Source organism: Pleurodeles waltl, chromosome 6 (assembly GCF_031143425.1).
Source record: "Pleurodeles waltl isolate 20211129_DDA chromosome 6, aPleWal1.hap1.20221129, whole genome shotgun sequence".
Taxonomy (NCBI): domain Eukaryota; kingdom Metazoa; phylum Chordata; class Amphibia; order Caudata; family Salamandridae; genus Pleurodeles; species Pleurodeles waltl.
The window spans coordinates 1,346,350,232-1,346,374,580 of NC_090445.1; positions in this window are offsets into that span (position 1 = coordinate 1,346,350,232).

Sequence of the window (24,349 nt, forward strand, 5' to 3'; positions counted from 1 at the left end):
AAGTTAGGTGGATTTATACAGATCTACTTGGACCCCTGATGTAGGTTGTTCCCAAACAATAGATAACACAGCATGCTTGATACCGTAATTTTTATAAACAATTCCCTCAAAAGCGTGAAGAGGGAAAGTACCTAATGTGAACACCTACAGTTTGTTTGTTTTTGCCGCTTGATTTGACGCCTTAGCGCGGTGGCACTGATAACATAAACTTCAACAAATGGCCGAACTTTAAAAATAGCATCCAACTAAGAAGAATTAATAAAATAAATGGGCTAAGACAGAGCAAGCTAAGTAGGTTAAAAGTCACTAGGGGACGGGGGCATGAGTCTGCAAGCCAAAGGCTAATCTAACCTCTGTTATCCCATTAAAACAAACTAGGATTCACTACAACATGCTCTCCTTGATGGCTCTGATACTTTGAGGGGTTACACGTAATGCTAGCCATATGTTACGGCCTTTGCAACATTTGACCAACCCCTCTTTTTGGATTAGCCAGCAGTGTGGAGGTTTGGCCTTACATTCCCAATGCTCCACCCTGTAAGGAGGGCCTCAAACAGCCAATTGGTCTTGAATGTCTGACATGTCCAGACTTGTACTCTTAGGCACAGAAACAGGGTGCACACCAGCAGAGCCCTCATTTTACATAGCCCATAGACCTAGACACAGGGGCTAGGACCCTGGCACATGACTAAAACGTGAACCCACGTGACAGCCCCAACACCTATGTCAGTTCCGGAGGGGGCTCTCAGGGGCATCTGAGTCCTGGTAATGGATGTGACATCATTTCTGAGGGGGCTGGGAAACTGTTCCTTTCTAGTTGATAAGGAAAGGTATCCCTTCTTACTACTTACATATTTAGTAACTGATCTGAACAGGTGGTAAATGTGAGCAGGTGGGGATGGAGAAAGAAGGGGAGGAATGGTACAAGACTAGCTGGCCACACTTTGTCCAAGGGTTCGATAGTGGCCAGAAAACTGGTAAGGGCTTCAATGTAGCCCTTTGCAAAGGAACTGTTACCTGTGGGGTTTTCCAGCTAGTAAAGTTGTTTCAGTTGTTCCAACTCTGTTAAATCCACATACTGGAACAGTAGGTGATTAAATGACTATGAGGAGTCAAACACCACACAAAGTCCACTCTGCTTGACTCATAATCCGAGCTATAGATGATAGTGTAATATAATATTGAAGACTTTGGCTCCCAGCAATGGAAAGATGATATTTCGATACCTTTATAATGACAAAAGCTTTGACACAGCACCTGGTTTCAGTATACATGAAGACCAAATCCACAGGGACATACAATGCACTATACATAGATGGTGAACAGAGGAAGCTTCTTTGTACAAACTGTCCCTGTCTGCCAAATAAAACATGCGTGTTACCAAGGTGGATAACCACAATTATGTTTTTATTTACTTGAAGTGCATGCGTGTTCCTACTTTGTTGTAGGTGAGTGTAATTAGGTGCAACTCTCTTGATATTTTGAAAAATATGCAATTGCAAAATGGCTACATTAACAAAAATCTCTAAAAATCTATATATATTCCAAAAACTGATTTTTATTTCACCGAGTATTTTCTATTTTTTTCTCCTACTTTTCTTAGGCATGTTTTACTTGGTCCACTGTTGAATCCTTTTTAAATAAAAAAATTCATTAGATGATAGTGATACAGATGAATGCGATGTAGTTTTGTTTTAAGTGTGGGCGGTGGGGTAATTTACATTAGGCCTTGGCAAAAACGCCAATTTCTGGCATTTTGCATCCACTTTTTTTCATTACAATTCTGCGTAACTACACCATTGTGCCACATGGATTATTTGGGGGGTCACTCAACTGGAATGATGGAATCTGCGACAAGGCACCGACTGGATCTCGTCATTTCTCTCAGGCAGAACCCAGGGAGTCCGCCTCCCACTGTTCCTGTCAGAAGCCTCCAGAATCATCTGTGGTGTTCCCCAAGGATCCTTGCTCAGCCCCACACTCTTCAACGTTTACATGGCCCCCCCTCGCCAACATCGCACAAACCCACCACATCAACATAGTTTCCTACACAGACGACACTCAGCTCATCCTCTCCCCCACGAAAGACCCTACAACTGCAAAGAACAACCTCAAAAATGGACTTCACGCCATCGCCAGCTGGATGGAATCAAGCCACCTCAAGTTAAACACAGACAAGACAGAAATCCTCATCTTTGGCACCAAACCCTCAGCTTGGAATGACTCCTGGTGGCCCACCTCCCTAGGAACCGCGCCCTCACCCACCACCCACGCACGCAACCTAGGCTTCATCTTGGACTCCACACTCAGCATGACTCAGCAGGTCATTGCCATCTCCTCTTCCTGCTACAACACTCTCCGCATGCTCCGCAAATCTTCAAGTGGATTCCTGTTGAAACCAGGAAAACTGTCACCCACGCCCTGGTCAGCAGCCGATTGGACTACGGAAACGCCCTATATGCAGGAATAACAAACTCCTAACAAAGCTGCAGAGAATCCAGAACGCATCCGCCCGCCTCCTTCTGGACATCCCACGCCGTGACCACATTTCCCCCCACTTTCACTGGCTACCAGTATCAAAGAGGATCACCTTCAAACTCCTCATCCACGCACACAAGGCCCTCCACAACACAGGCCCAGCCTACCTCAAAGACAGGCTCACCTTCCACACCCCCACCCGCAATCTTCGCTCCGCCAGCCTAGCCCTTGCCTCCATTCCCCGCATCTGCCGCACCACTGCCGGAGGAAGACCCTTCTCTCACCTAGCCTCCAAGACCTGGAACTCCCTACCACTCCACCTTCGCCAGACCCAAGACCTCTTGACATTCAGGAAATGCCTCAAGACATGGCTCTACGACCAGTAGCTCCCACCCCCAGCGCCTTGAGACCCTAACGGGTGATTAGTGCGCTCTATAAATCCTTGATTGATCGAACTGAAATAATATTCTATCGCCAGAGTCCTGGAATAATGGAAATGGACAGAAGTGAGCTGATTAATTTTGCAGCACTTGTACTATTAACATGGGATCTCACTTCAAGCTCCAAAAGTAGTACAAAATGGCAGATTAGCATTTTGTATATTTGTTTGGGAAATTTTGCATAAATACCCAAAGGATATTATAGTAGTATGGTCCAAAGACCAGCACTCACTTCCTGTTGAGTAATACCCATGATCCATGAAAGAAGTGTAGAACATTATTCGAGGATCGGACCTACTATATCTCGAAGTCAGTATTCTTATAGAAAGAAATTCAGTAGTTCTACCCATAAATAAGAAAATGCAGATTCCTTTATTTGTTCTTTGGAGTTTACATTTTATTTGCAGTGTATATTTTAATGTTATTCCAGTGTGTATTGTTCCAAATAATACAGGTTATTTAAAAATCATTTTCTGTTAGCAGCCAACATGTTTCACCCCCTGTGTGGTTCTAAAGCCTGGGACTTTCTCAAGACTGCAGGGAAACAAATGTCATGGGTTGCGGTGAGTAATTGAGGTTAATCAAAAAAATAAGTGTGTCCATCTTTGTGAGTGCAGTAAAGGAAAAGAAACGAACAACCAGAACTTACTGAAGTAGGACATCACCATATCACCACCTGTCACATAGAGTTAAATGCAAGTTCCCAAGTTTTTTTAAAACTCCATTCCTGAGAACAAGGAGTTCTTAAGATCACACAAATGTCAGATTATGTGGCTAGGGTATTCAGAGTGGAAGGGGGTTCTGGCATTCAACTGTTTGTTTAAGTACATTTATCAAGATACGTATTGCTAGAGGCCTAAGGCATGTAGAAGAAGGGAAAGTTTTGTGATTAGCAGAGGAAAAAAACACCTACACCATTGTGGAATCAATATCATGCAGGTAAAAGAAAAGATTTGGAAAAGTAATGGGTTGTCGTAACTTTCTTTTCCTATTCATAATTTATGTAGCTCCTATTATTTCCCAGTATAGGTCATATTAATTTTAACAATAACATCAATAACAATGTCCTTTCATTGTCGGAGATATCTGGACCAAAGTAAATAAACATGGAAAGGTACATGTAGTACATGTTTTACTTTTTGGTGAGGAGACATTAGTACTAATACATGCAAAAATAGAGTGTGTTCCACAATTAATTGAAATAGTTTTACATTCTCTGAATGAAGGGGCTTACCATAATGTTAGTTTTTCATGGGATAGTTCAATCCTTGCATTCATATGTTCTATAAATAGTATCTACTTTTTACTCTGTCTCAAAGTTTGGTTTATTAAATCCAAACAAGGTATATTGTTTTCCAAGCACTGGATTTATTATAATGTAATCTCTTTGTCAAAATCAGGTTATGTTCCCGGATATCATTGGAGTGGTCAAGCAAGTTATGATCCAAATCATTATTTTATAGCTATGATGGTCAAACAGGTTGTGTTCCCTGCTATTACAGCATATTCAACATGTGATTCGCCCTATCTCGGCTTGTAAGGCTAGGGCATTTTCAAGGCTATATGGGACAAAGAGACATGACACTTTTTAATGGGATATTCCCATTTTCTGCATGCAAAGAGAGGTGTTTAAGACCAAGAGTGTGTGAGGAAGTCAGTGAAAAGGGTTGGTTGAGGGTTGTATCCACTTCTGGAGTGAGACATAAATGGTGCTACAAGCCAAAATGTATGATAGTGGAGGGGAAGAGTAACCCAATGTGCGGTCAAATGACAATAGTAGTGAGAAGGAAAGGGGTCCCATACTAAACACCCATAGATTAATGTTATGGAGAGTATGTGAACTTTCTATTAAAATACTAAGCTTATTGTGCATGGTTTTTAGTAAATATTGGAAGGCAACAGATAACACTCCAATACAAAATCATTACAATGGGCAATTGTTAAAATAAGCTCTTCAGGTTTGTAAATTGTCCATGTTGGAATGAAAATTACATAGCCTACATATACATATGTAGATTTTCAACCTTCAACTCAGTAATATTATTAACCAAGAAATCACACTTTATGAATCATTTAGATTACACAATAATACTCCCCACCTCACATTACACATGTATTGATATCTTGAACTTTTCGACCCAGTTGGATATTAACCAAAAAGTCACACTTATGTATTTGTCTCTGTACGTAATCTAGGATATCTAGTAATACTCTGCATCTCATATTCCATTTTTTATGATGCATTTAAGTCTATGAGGTGCAGGAGGTATGAAACGTTTGTTTGTACAATGTGCCGAAACACAGAATCACTAGGTGCAAGGCTTGTATACGAGTGCCTGTAACTGAGTGCCGCTAGGAAAATAGATGCGAGTGCTCAGATCGGTTAATATTGCTTGCAGTTGGTCACAACTACTTAAAGATAACCCCACCTGCTCCTTACCGGGTATCAGCTGTGAAAGAAAGCATCAGTGTCTGAGGTCCCTATTATCCTGAGCATTTGTGGGGTTCGGCATTGTCACCATGTTTAAATATACCCCAATTCTTTTTTCTAAAGTCCCTCATTTCTTTGGCCTAATCCTAATCACCCATGTATTGTGTTGCTAGAGCCGCTCCATCTTTGAGTAGTATTCTACTGAGGTTTCTGTTCTTATGATAAGTTACAAAGTACCCGCACCCTTACACCCTGTATCATTGAGGTATCTGCAGATTGATAGATGTTTCCATTTAGGAGGTAGATGTCTTCATATTATTTAGCCACCCATACTTTTATATGCTTTACAAAAAGGTTATTCTATGGATATCATTGGAAACCAACCAAAAGCCTGTCCCATCAATTGTTTTTTTCTTTGTTAGTTCGACACGACTATTGACCAGATCGGAAATGGTTGACCATATACCAATTGCTAGTAATAAATAATGATAATATAGGTGGTCCTCACATACATGGTGGTCCAGACCGCCATATAATGAATGTGGCAGAACAACCACAGATGAAATGCCACCACAGCCAGGCTCTGCCACCAGGCAGACTGACGGTGAAGGCGTTTCAGATCGGACAGGGCAACATTGCAAGGTCTGCCCTCTAGATAATGAGTCTGATTCCACCAGCCTTTCCCTGGCAGTTTACACTGCCAGGGAATGGCAAATGGAATGACCGACTTGGCATAGGCAGTGCAGGGTTCTCCGTGCACAGCCCCATCGCACATTGCACTGCACGATTTACAGGCAGTGAAATGTATGACGGGTGCTGCTGCACCCGCTGCACTGATACATTGCTGCCGGATACATTTGGAGCCGGGGTCAATGTTCAGGTTCTGTTTCCAGCAGGGCCGGCTGGCGGAAACACTGTTTCCGTCTGCCGGCCCAGCTGGATGTTTATAATGTGGCTGGCGGGGGGTTCTGCACGCTGGCGGTCTTCTGTCGACCATCAGCACCGATCCACAACGAGATCGTAATGAGGGCCATTGTGTCTTATTATATTAGCAGAGACCTGTTCCAGAATGTGGCCTAATATGATGCTTCCATTTAACCAGAGGCTATGTAGCCCTCACATTACCTGAACTAACTCTATAGTCCCACTTACAGTAGAAATTGGGTGTCATGTTTGAAAGTAGAGCATTTTCTGTATAATTCATGCAGAATAAGAAAGGACTTGCATATTTAAAGAAATTACTGAACATTAATATAAAACAGAAATATAACTATTTTTCATTTTTAGTCAGTAAAATTAGTCCTCCTCAATTGCCATATATTAGCCCAGTATCCCTGAGTCCTTTGTTCTTTACAAATCTTTTCTATCTTGGCGATTGTTTTCGGGATGCTTATCTTCAAAGGATAAAATTCATAAGAGCCATCCATATTCAGTCCCTTTTTCATGGTTTGGAACTTCAGAATGAGTTTACTATCACATTTCCATAATGATAGTTCATGATTACCACCTCTGGGATTTTTCTTCAAATTTCAAGACCTAAGAAAGAGAAATTATGCTGATGTTGATGTTTGGTTAGGAGGTACTCAACCAGGGGATATTTGGTGTCTGATTTCTGAATATCACAAACATTTTCTTGTATTCTCAGTTTCAAAGGACGTTTGGTGCTACTAATGTAAGCCAGTTCTCAAGGACAAAAGATGACATATTACATATACACTCTCACAGTTAATCAAATCCTTCATGTGATGGGAGATGTTATTGATTAAAAGAGATTTGTTTTTTTTTCACCCAGTTTGTAGATGGAGCAATTCTGGCATGTAAGAAAATCCTATAGGTTTATCCAGGAAAGAAATATTTCTTGGAATCTCATCAATGAAATGTGAATGCCATAGTTTCTGACAGAGAACATGGCAGTCATTAAAACATTGGTGGTAAAAGCCACGTACCGCCGTGCAGAAGACCGCCAACACACCGCTGCAGCTGAGGAAATCCGCCACAGCTATTATGACCCACAGCTCGGAATCCGCCAAAATTCAGACACCAACACAAGTCCGCCACACCAAAGGTCAGTGATAAACTGGTGAAAACAAAACCTCCACCGTCATGCCAACAGAAATACGCCCACACTATGACAACCCACGAATCCATGCGGCGGTCTTCCAACCGCGGTATTCCATTGGCGGTACACACTGCCGCGCTCAAAATACACACACCTTTACAAAACACAGCCACATTGGACAATTCGAAATACACACACCTGATACACATACACACACCACTCCCACACACCCAATACAATATAAAACACACACCCACATCACCCACTAACCCATACGACAACAAATCACGAATGAAGGCCAGAGAGAGACACCACCATCAACAACACTAGCATCCACAGGCACACAACACCATCATCCACATAACTTCCACGCACCGCACACTACACAACACTACATATCAGCACACTTATCACCACACACACTACCCCACACATCACTTACACCAACCCATAGCACAGCAAAGACACCCCAGGTTCTCGGAGGAGGAGCTCAGGGTCATGGTGGAGGAAATCGTCCGGGTAGAGCCACAGCTATTCGGAGCACAGGTGCAGCACACATCAATTGCAAGGAATATGGAGCTATGGCGAAGAATAGTGGACAGGGTCAGCGCAGTGGGACAGCACCCAAGAAATCGGGAGGACATTAGGAAGAGGTGGAACGACCTATGGGGAAGGTGAGTTCCGTGGTCTCAAGACACAACCTGGCGGTTCAGCGGACTGGCTGCGGACCCCCACCTCCTCCCCCACAACTAACAACATGGGAGCAGCAGGTCTTGGCAATTCTGCATCCTGAAGGCCTCGCAGGAGTAGGTGGAGGAATGGACTCTGGTAAGTCAAATCTTAACTATAACATCCCCCACCCTACCTGCATGCCAGCACATACCCCCACCCTCACCCTCACCCCCATCAATCTAACTCCTCACAAATGTCCCAACATCAGAAGCCACACATCCTAACACCAAGCCCTGCATGCAACAACAAAGCATGGACACCCATCACCAAAGCATGCCCTCTGCACATACCCATACACCCCCCTAAACCATCATCACACAAGGTCCCACACAGGAATGCAAGCACTGGGGTACACGGTCACCCACCCATTGCACACCATGCCACACACAGATGCAATAATCATGCTTTTATACCCCTGCAGGACCCCTACCCAACGTCACCAGACAGGAGGGTCCACACAGTGATGACAGCACCTCTGTCCAACTGGCCCATCGGGGACTTGGGACAGTCGGTTCCCCACACCCAGTCACAGGCCACCACAGAGCTTCCCCCCTTTGGAAACACCAGCACACCACCCACCCAGCGGGCCCATACCTCCGTCCCTAGGAAACATCAATCCGCTGTGTCCACCACTACAGGGAACCCAGGCTAACCCACCACCCCAACAACAACAGGGACCTGGGGGCAGTGGTAGTGGGCACACGGTCCAGGGGAGGGAGGCCCAGGAACACAGGGGAACTGGGAGGGCTGCTGTGCACAGGGGGCGGACAGTCCCAGGGAACCCACTCTCCACGAGGCCCTCTCCTCCATCATGGGAGCCTACCACCACTCCCAGGAGACAATAGCAATGGTACTGGCCTAGTTCCAGGAGACCCAGCGCCTGCAGAAGGAACAGTATATGGAACAGTATATGGGCTTCAGGGAGGAACTCAGAACCATCAATTCCACCGTGGCCACCATCATAGGGGTGCTGAAGGAAGGACTCAACACCAGGAGGGACACTGTGGCACTACAAATGGCCCCTGACAATAGCCTGGATGATGAACTGCCCACCACCTCCTCCGGCGCTAGTGGACAGGAGGCACCATCACAGGACCACCACACCAGCACCCCACCCCTGGCAGAGGGAGAACCACCTCGCAGATGGTCCCTGAGATCCAGGACAAAGACAGAAAATGATGCCAAGAACCCCGCCAAGAAATGAGACCACCCTGATTGTCATCCTACTGTCCCACTTTGTCACCCTGTCCATCCTTAAACTGCCCCAGCTCCACTTCCTCTGCCCATATGCGCAATGCACCTGTGAGACTAATAGACTGGACTCTGCCATGGACATTCTTCCACCATCACCCCTCACCAATTTACAACCCCCTCAAATATTGAGCACTTAAATAAACACCCTTAAAGCACAAAACAATCTGGAGTCTGTCTGTGATTTCGGAATACTAGATTAGCAATAACTGTGGCAAAAAGCTTTTTCATTGGTAATGTCAACATACCTATGTCACACAGCTGTAGCCCATGAGGAATCAAAGCAGATGTCACACAGTGGGACCCACATCTGTGAAATCGTAAAGGAAAGTGACATCTCATTGACCATACACTGGGTGAAAACGACAGACAGTAGAGAGGCAGTAGTGTTTAAGTACATGTAGTAGGCAGGTCTGTATTCTTACCTGTGTCTCACTGGAAATATTGCTGGATCACTGAGTCCCTGTTATCCATGTCTTCTTCCTCTGCTTCTTCGTCTTCACTGTCCACAGGCTCCACGGCTGCCACTACACCGCCATCTGGACCATCCTCCTGCAGAAAAGGCACCGATCGTCGCAAAGCCAAGTTGTGAAGCATACAGCAGGCCACGATGATCTGGCACACCTTCTTTGGTGAGAAGAATATGGATCCACCTGTCATATGGAGGCACCTGAACCTGGCCTTCAGGAGGCCGAAGGTCCGCTCAATCACCCTCCTAGTTCGCCCATGGGCCTCATTGTAGCGTTCCTCTGCCCTTGTCCTGGGATTCCTCACTGGGGTCAGTAGCCATGACAGGTTGGGGTAACAAGAGTCATCTGCAAATGGCGAGGGACAACTGTTAGACACACACTAACCTGGAGGGATATCCCCAGACCCACATAACCATTCCCACTGACTAGCTTCCAGGTGCTCACCTAATAACCACACACAGTGCCTCTGGAGTTTACCCATCACTTAAGGGATGCTGCTATTCTGCAGGATGTAGGCGTCATGCACTGAGCCAGGGAACATGGCATTCACATGGGAGATGTACTGGTTTGCCAAACATACCATAGCTGACATCAGGTCTGGCTCCAACTGGGTACACAGTTCCTGGATTGTGGCACGGTCAAGCCTGTATGTGATTATCACATGTCTTACCTCCATTGTCGACAGGTCCACCAACGGTCGGTACACCAGAGGATGCCACCATCTCCTCACATGTCCCAGCAGATGGTGCCTATGAAGGACAACAGCGAGCACAGAGTCAAACAACTCAGTGGCACGTACCCACAGCTTACACAGAACACCATCATAATCTAAAAAGTGGCCTGTAAGTGTGTTGAGTCTAGGCCTAGGTGTGTGTGACGCAGTTGAAATTGTAGGCATGTGGGCCCCTGAAATGGCGGCTGCCTGACCTGTAAATTGGGACAATGGGATGTGACATACCTGCGCTGGCATTGTACACCGTCGTGGTAGGCGGTCAAAGACCGCAGCGCAATGCTGCATTGGTTAACATTGGACCCTATGGGTCCCAGGAGCCATTGACGATGTACGCCGGCGGTGACGGTACGCACCTCCGCGGACGTGACCCCCATTTTCTATCTGTTTAATCACTCGATACCTGATCTTCGACAGGAGGGGACATACATTGCAAGTGCTGCTGTGACCTCGGTCTGGAAGAGACAATGGCTCGAGTGTCTGGGGAAAGGGCCCCTGCCTTCACATCGGAGGAGTTGGAGAAACTCGTGGATGGGGTCCTCCCCCAGTACACGCTACTCTAAGGTCCTCCAGACAAACAGGTAAGTACACTGGGAGCATGCTGTATGGGCTATGCCTGTGTGGAGAGGGGTGGATGTAAAAAGGAAGGGGGGAGAGTGCGGCGTACATGAAACGACGGTGAGTGCATGTGCCACATGGCAAGGGTAGGGATGGGGGCCAATCACTCTGACAGTGCAGTTGGTAATAACTTTCTCTTCCCCCTCCACAAATCATGTAGGTCAGCGCCCACCAGAAAAAACATATTTGGCGTGCCATCGCCAAGGACGTCCAGACCCTTGGATCTACCACAGACGGAGCACTCACTGCCAGAAAAGATGGGAGGACATTCACCGCTGGAGCAAGAAGACGGCGGAGGCTCAGCTGGGGATGGCATCCCAACGTGGGAGGGGTGCCCATCGCACCATGACCCCCCTGATGTTCAGGATCCTGGCGGTGGCGTACCCTGAGTTGGATGGGCACTTGAGGGCATCACAGCAGCCACAAGGGGGAGAGTACACTCTTATTCTGCTGATTTTGCGTGCAGTGGAGGTGTCTGGGTGGGGGAGATGGGCTGTAGGCTTCCCTAGGCCAGGGTGAGTTCCGTAGGCAAGGTCCCTCCGTACGGTAGGCCATGTGGCATCCCACCGCACCTCTGTAGAGTGCCAACTACACCTAGTCATGCCCCTGAGTCATCCATGTGTGCAGATGTCGTCCATAGCCTAGTGGGCCATTTCCCAGGAATTGAACAGTGGAGCCCAAGAGCGCGGCGTAGCGCAGGGAGCTTGTGTGTCTGTCGTGTCTGCCAACTGTAGCGGTAATGTATGCACTCAACAAGTCTTTCTTCTGTTGTCCCCCCCTTTTTGTGGTCTCCCTGTTCTTCTGTGCATTAGCATCATCAGGCGGAGGAGCAGTGGCACTGGAGCATGAGGGGGCTGCATCCCACATAGCCATGGAGGGCCGCAATACGGAATCGAAATTCACCAGTGGGACGGAGGGCGAGGGGAGCTCCATGGCGGGGACAGGAGCTGAGACCAGTGACACGGACTCGTCCTCTGATGGGAGCTCCCTTGTGGTGGCGGCAACATCTGTGCCCCCCCCATCTACAGGCACAGCCGCCACCCCCCCTTCCAGCACCGCCCTCCCAGAAGCCCCTCAGCCTGTGCCCCGTGCCCGTTCACCCGGGAGGGTGGGCATCGCCTTCGCCCCAGTCACCCATGCTGCCCTCAGTGAGGAGACCATTGACGTCCTCAGGTCCCTCACTGTTGGGCAGTCTACCATTTTGAATGCCATCCAGGGTGTAGAAAGGCAGTTGCAACAAACAACTGCATTCCTGGAGGGCATTCATTCTGGTCATGCAGCCCTTCAGCGAGCTTTTCAGACTCTGGCCTCAGCACTGATGGCAGCTATTGTCCCTGTGTCTAGCCTCCCCCCTCCAACTTCCTCCACCTATACCCAATCCCCTGTATCTCAGCCTATCCCAAGCACACCTACAGACCAGCATGCACACACGTCAACAGACAAGGGAAGCTCAGGCAAACATAAGCACCACACATCCCACAGGCACTCATGCAAGCATCACACACAGACAGACACACCAATATCCACTGCCTCCACTGCGTCCCCCTCCTCCTTGTCTCCCTCCTCCCTCCCTGTCTCGTCTACTCTCACACCTGCATGCACTACCTCTACAGCCACTACTACCCTCACCAGCACGCCCACGACTGCACCCCGCTCACGTGCAGTCACCACCCCCACTACCATTCACACGTCCCCTGTGTCCTCTCCCAGTGTGTCTGTGACGCCCCCTCCCAAGATACACAAATGCAGGCACACACCCATCCAACAGCCATCCATCTCACGACAGCCTCCAGCGCATGCACCTTCACCCAAAGTCAGCAAACAAACACCTCCTACAACCCCAACCTCTTCCTCCACTCCCAAACCCCTTCCAGCTACCCGTCCCAGTGTGTCCCAAAAACTTTTCCTGTCCACACTTGACCTCTTTCCCACACCTCCCCCACCCCGTCCGTCTCCTAGGTCCCGAACTAGCACGTCAGCCACAACATGTCCGGGACCAGTGGTGCCTGTAGTCACCGGAATCTGGAGTGCACCAGCGACCAGGGCAGCCAGTGTGGCACGGAGCCACAGCACAGACAGTGCCCCACCTGTGAAGCATCAGAAGCTGGCCAGTGCCCAGCGGGAGAGGGGGAAGACTCCATCCACCAAAGCCGCTCCCAAGGCTACAGGTGGGAGTGTGGAGTCAGCTATGACACCTTCCAAGGTGGCGAAGGGGCACAAGACAGTCAGCAAGTCAGGGAAGAGCAGCACGGCGGAGAAGACCGCCATCTTCCCAGCTGCCCAGGAGGCCACCGCCAGCACCAGCCGAGCAGCCCAGGAGGCCACCGCCAGCACCAGCCCAGCTGCCCAGGAGGCCACCGCCAGCACCAGCCCTGCTGGGCCATGAAGGACTGCCAGCACCAGCCCCTCTGGGCCATGAAGGACCGCCAGCAAAAGCCCCGCTGGGCCATGAAGGACCGCCAGCAAAAGCCCGCTGGGCCATGAAGGACCGCCAGCAAAAGCCCGCTGGGCCATGAAGGACCGCCAGCAGCTGAGTCACTGCAATGGAGACTGCCGCTCCAAGCACCGCTGAACAGGGCACCGCTGCCTCAAGAACCACTGAACAGGGTACTGCCGTCTCAAGAACCGCTGAACAGGGCACTGTCGTCTCATGCACCGTTGAACAGGGCACTGCCGTCTCATGCACCGCTGAACAGGGCACCGCCGTCTCATGCACCGCTGAACAGGGCACCGCCGCCTCAAGAACCGCTGAGCAGGGCACCGCCGCCTCAAGAACTGCTGAACAGGGCACCGGCGCCTCAAGAACCGCTGAACAGAGCACCGCCGCCTCAAGAACCGCTGAACACGGCACCGCCACCTCCAGCACCGCTGGCCCATGAACGCCAAGGGCACTGACGCTACTGAGTCCGTCATGGGCAGAATGAAGCACTCTGGGCACTATGCCCCCTCCAGAACCAGTGGAGAGATCCATCCACTACCTCTGTCCTTAGCAGGATGAAGCACTCTGGGCACCATGCCCCCTCCAGAACCAGTGGAGAGATCCATCCACTACCTCTGTCCTTAGCAGGATGAAGCACTCTGGGCACCATGCCCCCTCCAGAACCAGTGGGGAGATCCATCCACTACCTCTGTCCTTAGCAGAATGAAGCACTCTGGGCACAATGCCCCCTCCAGAACCAGTGGAGACTGTCATCCACTGCCTCTGTCCTTAGCAGGATGAAGCACTCTGGGCACCATGCCCCCTCCAGAACCAGTGGGGAGATCCATCCACTACCTCTGTCCTTAGCAGGATGAAGCACTCTGGGCACAATCCCCCCTCCAGAACCAGTGGAGACTGTTATCTACTTGATAGACTGTGGCTTTGCACTCCCCAGGATGGAACAGTGGGCAACCCACCCACTGTATAGACTTGAGAGACTGTGGCTTTGCACTCCCCAGGATTGAACAGAGGGCAACCCACCCACTGTAGAGACTTGAGAGACTGTGGCTTTGCACTCCCCAGGATTGAACAGTGGGCAACCCACCCACTGTATAGACTTGAGAGACTGTGGCTTTGCACTCCCCAGGATTGAACAGTGGGCAACCCACCCACTGTAGAGACCTGAGAGACTGTGGCTTTGCACTCCCCAGGATGGAACAGTGGGCAACCCACCCACTTTATAGACTTGAGAGACTGGCTTTGCACTCCCCAGGATGGAACAGTGGGCAACCCACCCACTGTATAGACTTGAGAGACTGTGGCTTTGCACTCCCCAGGATTGAACAGTGGGCATGTGGCCCCCTCGTGGATTTGGCATTGTGCATTCAACCGGCTGAGGTGCCACCCCTTTCCCTCCCCCTGAGGTGCCTGTTTTGTTGCTCTCTGATGCCCCTGCAGTGTTCTCTCTGTCATGGTCAGGGATCTTGTGTGGGCCTCGCACATACTGTGTGGGCCCAGTGTTCCACAGACTTAATTGGAACACTACCTGGACTACTATGCTTGGTATATATTTTGTACATGGTGTATATATATATTTTTGCCTACTTGATTTTAATATATTACAATGGTTACACTCATTTTCTATTGTCTTTGCATTCTTCCAGGAGGGTTGGGGGGTGTAACTGTGATGTATCAATATGCATTAGTGTGTGTGTTGTAGTGGGTGAGGGTGGGGGTGTTGCGTGTGTGTGTCCGATTTTTCCCTCCCCCTCCCCTGTGTCGTAGGTGCAGCACTCACCATGGTCTTGGCCGCCAGCGTTCGTGCTCCTGCTCCTGGTAGAGGAGCAGGAAGACTATCGCAGGGAGAATTTGGAGTTCCGGGTCCATGGTGTCCTCGTTCCTCGTGGGGTATGTAGAGGTGAGCGTTTTCCCTTCGGAATCCTGTTTCAACGTGTTTTTATCCGCGGTGAATCCGTCCCGGAAAAGGTGGGGGATTGGTGGGTTGTAATAGTGTGGGCGATACATTGTCTCCCACCTGTCTGTTGGCGGTGACCTCAGCGCTGTTTGTTTGTACCGCCTTGGCGGTCGGAGTGTCATAGTGGCTGTCTTTGTTGGCGGTTTCCGCCACGGTCGTAATTGCAAAATGTTTACCGCCGGCCTGTTGGTGTTCTTACCACCACTTTAACACAGTCCTCCAGGGTTGTAATGACCACCTATGTGTTTTCATGAAGCTAATTTGTGTGGATGTTTTCAACTCTTTGGAGATCTGTGGATTATTTGTAAGTAGAGCCCAGTGTTTTCTTAGGACTTTCTTTAAAAGATGTTGATGATTAGAATATTGGGTAATGAGCCTGATTGGTTGCTGTGTAGTGCTGGCTTTCCTCTTTTTCACCAACAGGGTGCCTGTATCTAGTTGAGCCACCTCTTCTCTTGCTTTATTCACACTCTCCAGATCCTATCCACCTTTTAATAATCTTCTGTGTTTTCCATGGCTTGTAGTTGGTAATCTGTGGTTCTGCTGAAGTTATTTCAGCCTCACAAAACTCATTTTCAGGGATATTGGCCATTGTGCTTCTTGGATGGCCGCTGGTAGGAAGTAGCATTGAGTTAGAGGCAGTACTCTTCCTGTGCATTTTGCAATGTAATTGATTATTTTCCACAAAGATGGTAAGATCCAGGAAGTTTACTTGTTTTTTGGAAATCTCAAATGTTACTTTGATTCCCTATTTATTGTCTGAAAGAAGATTTGTATGTTCCAATAAGGATGATTCTGCACTTTGCCATATTGTCAGAGTATCGTCACTATATAGCCCCCAAAATGCAATGTTCTTGCTCAGTGTTTCAAATCTTTCAATCCATACCCAGTATTTCTCGATTTCCTCCATTGTGATGCAGGCATATCGTGGGGAGAATTTTGCCCCCATCACAGTCCCTTGCTGTTGACAGTAAATCTTTTTATTGAAAGTAAAGAAGTTGTTGATAAGGCAGAATTTTATGATTTCTAGTATCATTTGGTTTCTTTCGTCCCAGTGTACTGATCTAGTGACTAGAGTTCTCCTCATAGCCTCTACACTGTCCCCAGGTTTTATTGAGGTGTAGAGGCCAATAATGTCCACTGGGGCCCTCACATATTTTGGTTGCCATTCAATGTCATTCATTTTTTGGAAAATATCCTTGCTGTCCCTAATATAGGATGGTAAATCTTGCATAAAGGGTTGTAGTTCATTATCTATGAATTCTCCAAATCTAGAGCAGAGAGAGTTGATTCCCGAGATTATTCATCATCCTTTTGGTGGAAAGCCTGGTTTATGTATTTTGGGAGGATATACATTGTAACCACCATTGGGTATTTAATATAGAGAAGTTTTTTTTCTTCTAGGATTAAAAGACCCTTGATGCTCCAGTTGTCCAGAAGTTTGGACAACCTGACTTGTGTTTCGTATGTAAGGTTAATTGCAGTCTTTGATAGCATGTAGAATCTGCCAACTGTTGTTCAGTCTCTCTTATGTAGCCTTGTTTGTGTGGGATGACCACATTACCTCCCTTATCTGCCTTTTTGACTATCCATTCTATATTTTTTGTAGGTCTTATAGTGCATTAGTTTCCCTTCTAGTTACATTTTACGCGAGGTATTTCAGCCTGGAGAAGTACCTTTGATGTTCTTTATCCAAATTGTTCAAATCTGCAGCATAGAACAGGTTGAAGGACTTGCTTGGGGATAGATTAGGTAGGAAGACTGATTTAGATTTGAACATACTCTCCCAAGAGTGAGAGATATCAATTCCTAGTTGCGCTGCACTGGTTTTTAGATCTGGTTTGTTCTCTATTTTAGAAGATGAATGAGTCAGTAGATGTAAATCCAATAAATACTAGGCTGTAAGTTCACTAATCACTGGTTGGGCATGCTTGGTTTTTGGGGAAATGGATTTATCATTGAAAAATGCTGTTAATTTCAATTTCCGTACACAATTGAAGAGGTCTGTTTTGGTTTGTACTAGATTCCAAAGGGCTGCTGGGCAAAATGAAAGGGCCCTATTTAGTACTTTCATCTGGTCATCTGTGATAGTTGGTGAAAACAGGTTGATCACTAATTCTTCTGGGTTGTCCTTCCTTTTGTTTGTTCCCTTTTCCTGGCTCATGTTTATACTTCTGTAGTTAGGGTTTTGTTTGTCTTTGTACCCGGTGTTCGTTTTCTGGTAACTTGAATATGTGCATTCCATAGTCAGTATCGTCTTAGTTGTTTGTAATAAATTTACCCCACTTTTTTTGGTGTGGGGTTAGATAATTCCTCGCTCAGTGTGTCCACATCCATGGTAAAGAGGTGCGCTTGTAAGCCTAGGGCTGTTTCAAGGGTCTATGGGACAAAGAGTGATATCACTTTTTAATCAGATATTCCTGTTTTCTGCATGTAATGTGGGGTGTTAAAGACCAAGAGAAATACCATGTGTGATGAAGCCAGCAAAGGGGAGGGGCCATTGAGAATTATATCCACATCCGGTGTGAGACACAAACGGTGCTACAAGTCAAAATACAAAATATGATAGTGGATGCTACTAGTCAAAATACAAAATGTGATAGTGGAGGGTAAAGAGTAACCCAATGTGTTGTCAACCGGTAATGGTATTGAGAAGGAAAGGGGACCCATATTAAGCACCCATAGATTATTGTTATAGAGAGTTAGTGAACCTTCTATCAAAATACCAAGATTATCCTGCGTGGTGTTAGGAATTATTGGCAGGCAACAGAGAATGCTGTAATACAAAGTCATTACCATAGCGCACAGTAACAATCTCACATGCTTGCTGACACTTTTAGGAAAAAGCTTCTTAGATCAGACAGATGATAGGAGAAAGTCATTAAAGGAGAGGTTAGAGAAGGGCTTAGAGTAAGGGACATTTAGAAATGATCACGTATTTAGTGAAATAAAGACTCAAGGGAAATTAGCTTTAGATGCACAACAAATAGGGAAGTTTTGTGTGTATGGGCCTAAATCTAGGACTGATACGTTGTTTGTGGGAACGAGTGAATGTAGACATGTGTTTTTCTTTCAGAGTAAATGGACGTATATTTTAAATGGACAAGACCCAGCAATTGCAGGAGTTTATTAGATCTGTGGACTAAGGGGCATATTTATACTCTCTTTGCGCCGAATGTGCGTCAAAATTTTTGACGCACAATCGGCGCAAACACTGCCCCATATTTATACTTTGACGTCCGACCCCGCGGGCATCAAAGTTCCACCATGTGCGTCATTTTTTAGAAGGGGGAACCAGCCTTGCGTTAATTGTATGCAAGGTAGGCGTTCTCTTCCAAAAAATGACTTTAAGGCCTGTGCGCCTTATTTATACTGTGATGTCATTTTGACGCACAGGAGGGGGCAGGCCTTAAAAAACGGCGCCCAGCCTGATGGGCGCCGTTTTTTAACGCCTGGGTCAGGGCAGGCGTTAAGGGACCTGTGGGCTAAGAAGGAGCCCAGAGGTGCCATCCCATGCCCCCAGGGACACCCCCTGCCACCCTTGCCCACCCCAGGAGGACACCCAAGGATGGAGGGACCCATCCCAGGGAAGTTAAGGTAAGTTCAGGTAAGTATTTTTTTCGTATTTTTTTTGTGGCTTCGGGGGGCCTGATTTGTGCCCCCCTACATGCCACTATGCCCAATGACCATGCCCAGGGGACATAAGTCCCCTGGGCATGGCCATTGGGCAAGGGGGCATGACTCCTGTCTTTGCTAAGACAGGAGTCATTTCATTTCAATGGGGGTTGGGCGTCAAAATAAATTGTGCAAATCGGGTTGAGGCCAAAATTTTGCCTCAGACCTGACTTGCCCCATTTTTTGACACCCAAGCTCCATTTTCCCCTACGCCCCCGCTGCCTGGTGTGAGTCTTTTTTTTTTACGCACACCAGTCAGCTGCGCCGGCTAACGTCATTAAATAAATAAGGCGCCCGCATGGCGCTTTGGAATGGCGTTAGCCGGCGTTAAAATTTTTGACGCACAACTGCGTTGGCGCAGCTGTGCGTCAAAAAGTATAAATATGGGCCTAAATGCGTATTACCGTCTTCCAAGAGGATGGTATGGCCCATGTTACTTGGGGTAGTATTCCCAAAGCTTTTTCAACTTGAGAACCTGAACAAAGAACCAAAATTGACTTAATTACATCTTGTTAGACAAAAGTGAAAATCTTATTCTGGCATAGTGGGAGATATTTTTGGAGCAATAATTGCTTCAGTGGGAGTTATTCTAAATACAGTGAAAATTCAAAAGATGTCTACTATTGTGGCTAATGTGCTGGCAAAGTTTTCTGGAGCTATGATCTTAATAGATACAGAAAAGGCTGTGGTAAGACCTATGACTCTTCAGAACTGCCTTGCGTTAGAAATCCTTTTAGCAAAGGAGGGCAGAGTTTGTAAAATGCTGAACTCACAACATTGTTGCATGTTTATACCTAATAATAATGAAGAGATTAGAGGCTTATTTAACAATCTAACTAATGAAAGCACTGATCTGAAACAACTGAAAGAACCCGAAGTTTGGGAAAAAGTTGGCAAAGCTTTTGCTTCTGTGGGAAATTGGGAAAGGAATATTTTGGAAAAAAATATAAATAATATTGATTATTGTGATCTATATAATGGGAATATGGGGAATTTATAAATTGTATCATGTGATTAAAATGAGAACATTGAAAAATAATCAGCGGAGGGAAGAAATTAAAATGGAAAGATTCTTTAGGGAAAACACAAAAAGGGATAGAAGAAATATTTTTTTTAGGGAAAGTAAATTTTAGGTGAACACAAATTTGTATGGAATGATGTAAGTGTGATGACATTTAGTTATCAAAGGAGGTATTGTGAATGCTGAATTTATTGCTAATGAATATTATATGTTATGAGTTAAGAATTTGCATAGAATTAGACGAATAGAGAAAATAAGGTACTACTTAGAAAATGTGCCCTCTTGAGTGACTGTCATAAAATAGGTAATGCTTTTAGTGAATGCATATTAATCATTATTCAAAGTGTATGTGTAGAGAAATTATACTAGAATGTCATATTAATGATTTGATGTTATGTACTTGCTTATTAATAGTAGACCTTAAGTTAGTGAGGTTTGGGCCCAGTTTGCACAGCCTCATATTAAACTGCAATGTCTGAATAAAATTGTGGGAATGTATGTCCAGAAAACTAATGCATTAATTGTTCACACTGTGTTGTCCAAACGTTTAGCAGATTTCTTTGACTTTTTCATGAGAACTCCTTGCTAGAATATCTTGTACTAGCGGTCGCTACTTTTTAAAGTTTGTTGTGTGAGACAGCGATGTTCCCAGGACCTAACAATTGATGCACTGACTGGAGTACGGATGGATACAAGAAGGTTACCTGATTAGTCTGACGATGGGAACAGGAGAAGAGGAGCCAATCATCAACGTGTGTAAGACAGTTTAGTTACATCTTAGATTTGGGGTTTAAATCTTATTGGATTGACTGTAAACGTATGATTTCCTGACCAATTGCAACATGGGAAGTTCTTTAGGAGATTTTAACTCAACCCGACTGCACAGAGAAGAAGCACGCCTTTTCTACTTTGATTTTTCCCCGTTGAGGTTCTGATTGAGGAGCTGAACAGTTCCAGATGATTTTATTTCTAAACCTTAATTTTATAGCTTAATAGCTAATAGTGGATGCTGACCCTTACAGATTTTCTTAAATGGTTCAGATTGCTTAGAAACCCTGTGTCTGAACCATTACCTCTCATTGTCCTTTTGCTGAAAATGACCATACGGATGTCTAACTGCCAAAGAGAATCGCTGTTTGCGGATCCATATTGAGGAGAGGTATAACAAAATGCTGTTGTCTTGGTAGTAGATTTTATTCTTTGTTTCTAAGTAAAAAACACTGTTTTGTTAGAGTCATAGTTAGATATATTCCAAATTAACTTTTGACTAGAATTTGTTTTGCATGAAGTCCAAACATGCTATTCTAATCAGAAGTTCGAGAGACACTGGAGATGTTAACAAGATTATTACTAAAAGAGTTGATGTTGTTAATTTGCTGAGATCTAGATAGTTGCCATTTCCATTTTGCAGTTATTTTTGCTATTCATTTGTACAGCGATTCTTGAATGTCTAATAGTCAATGCTTTAGCTAAATTGAGATTCTTTAGAAGATTTGGTCAACCACTGATGTTTATGTAATTATATCATTTGGTTTTTAGACTAATTTACCTGATATTAGCATTGTTAAACGAGGGAAATAATAATTTTAATTTTTGCTAAAAAAAAGTGTTCTTCTTCATGACCAAATGGGTCATGGTGCATGGAAATTATTGAGTCCAGAGATATGTTTGCTGATGATTATTCAATATAATGTATTTGCATTGAATAATGATTTATGGTGGAATTACTCTAGGCGTAGACAAAAGGTCTATTGAACCTCTATCGCATCCCCTTATAATTTAACAATAATAGACCAAATCAGGTCTGACGCTCTGACAGAAATGGTAGAAGAGTAGGATGGTTAGTCTCCTTAAGAGACCGTCATAAGGTCCTTTGCTCAGTTTGTCTCCTTATGAGCCCATCATAAGGTCTTTTACTCCTTAGAAATAGGTAAAAGAGTTGCTTTGGATGGGTTGTCTCCTTAAGAGATCAATATAATTTGTAGATTTGGTAGAGAAGTTGGCAAAGGTTCACATTTCCAGATTTAATGATACAAAGAGAAAAGATTATGGCCCTCGTTATGACCCTGGCGGTGAGTGACAAAGTGGCAGTAATACCGCCAACAGGCTGGCGGTAAGTACTGCCAAATTATGACCATGGTGGTGATAACTCCCATAGATAGACAGCCAATGTACCACACCAACCTCCACGGCGGAAACAACAGTCACCATGGCGGCATCCAACAACAGCCAGGCAGGAGACAAAGGGGGTTATTCTAACTTTGGAGGAGGTGTTAATCCGTCCCAAAAGTGACGGAAAAGTGACGGATTTACCACCAGCCGTATTACGAGTCCATTATATCCTATGGAACTCGTAATACGGCTGGTGGTATATCCGTCACTTTACCGTCACTTTTGGGACGGATTAACACTCCTCCAAAGTTAGAATAACCCCCAAAGTACCGCCCACCCTATTAAGACACACAAAGCCACCACCTTTTCCAGGGCAATACCAACGCCAACAAAAGCCTGGCAGAAACAGAGTTCAGAAGTGAAAGGACTCACCATTGGAGATAGAGGGAAGAACCACGCCGCCATGGAACCCAAACTGCAAGTTTTCCCGATGATCTTCTACGTCATGCTCCACCTGGAACACCAACGAAGATGACGACGGTGAGTACAGCCACCTAGCACACAAGGGAGGGTGGGAGGAAAACAAGTGTGACACACACACACAACACACACCCGACACTCACACACCATACACACAACCAGCTGCACACATAAACCAATGACACATGGCATTATAAAACATGAACCACAATGCTGGAGTAACAACAATGTATTAGCATAGCAAAACCCACCACATGAACCAAATATATACAAATGCCCACAAAGGACTAATGCCCAGTCCAAAGTCATGAGGGCACACAAGGCCACAGGGCACAGTCCAAGGCCCAACCTGTATTCTGACACAGCCAGAGAAACACTGCAGTAGCATCATTTTGCAAGTGGGAAGGCACCTCAGAGGGTTGGGGGGCACCTTAGCCAAATACGGGAACTTCCCCACTGGTCCTGGATGCGGCTCCATGCCCATTGCTTTGTCCTAGGGAGTGCAAGGCCACAGTCTCTGAAGTGGGTGCCTTGCCCACTGTTTCTGGAGGGGGCAACATGCGCATTGCTTTGTCCTAGGGAGTGCAAGGCCACAGTCTCTGAAGTGGGTGACTTGCCCACTGGTTCTGGAGGGAACAACATGCCCGTTGCTTTGTCCGGGGGAGTGCAAAGCCACAGTCTCTGAAGTGGGTGACCTTTCCACTGGTTCTGACGGGATTAACAAGCCCATTGCTTTATCCTGGGGAGAGCAAAGCCACAGTCTCTCAAGTGGGTGACTTGCCCACTGGTTCTGGTGAGGGCAGCTTGCACAGCAGCTCCTGGATGGTGGCCTACACGGCATCTCCTAGTGGTGATGGCTGCACTGTGGTCGTGGTTGGAGGAGCCTCCTGGGCAGCCTCTGCACTGTTCGATGGCTGCATTGTGGTGGTGGTTGGAGGCTCCTCCTGGGCAGCCTCTGCATTGTACGATGGCTGCATTGTGGTGGTGGTTGGAAGAGCCTCCTGGGCAGCCCCTGCACTCCCAGATGGCTGCATTGTGGTGGTGGTTTGAGGAACCTCCTGGGCAGCCCCTGCACTGTCGGATGACTACACTTCCACAGCTGGCGGTGGGGGTCCGTGACAGCTGGTGGTGTTAGCGGTGTTAGCCTGACAGCTTCTGCTGGTGTAGAGTGCCTTTTCTCCTCCTGTCTATGGATCGTGTGTCCCTTACCCTTAATGGCAGGGTTGGGTGGGCCCTTCCCCTCTCTTCCTGGTGGTGCAGGCTCCTTCCCCTTCTTCACAGCTGGTGCAGGCTCCTTCAACTTCTTCACAGGTGGTGCAGGCCCCTTCACACTCTTCCCGGGTGGTGCAGGACTCTTCACACTGTTCCCTGGTGGTGCAGACCCCTTCCCCTTCTTCTCTAGTGGTGCTGGCTCCTTCCCCTTCTGTGTTGGAGGTCTGGTATCCTTACCACCATGAG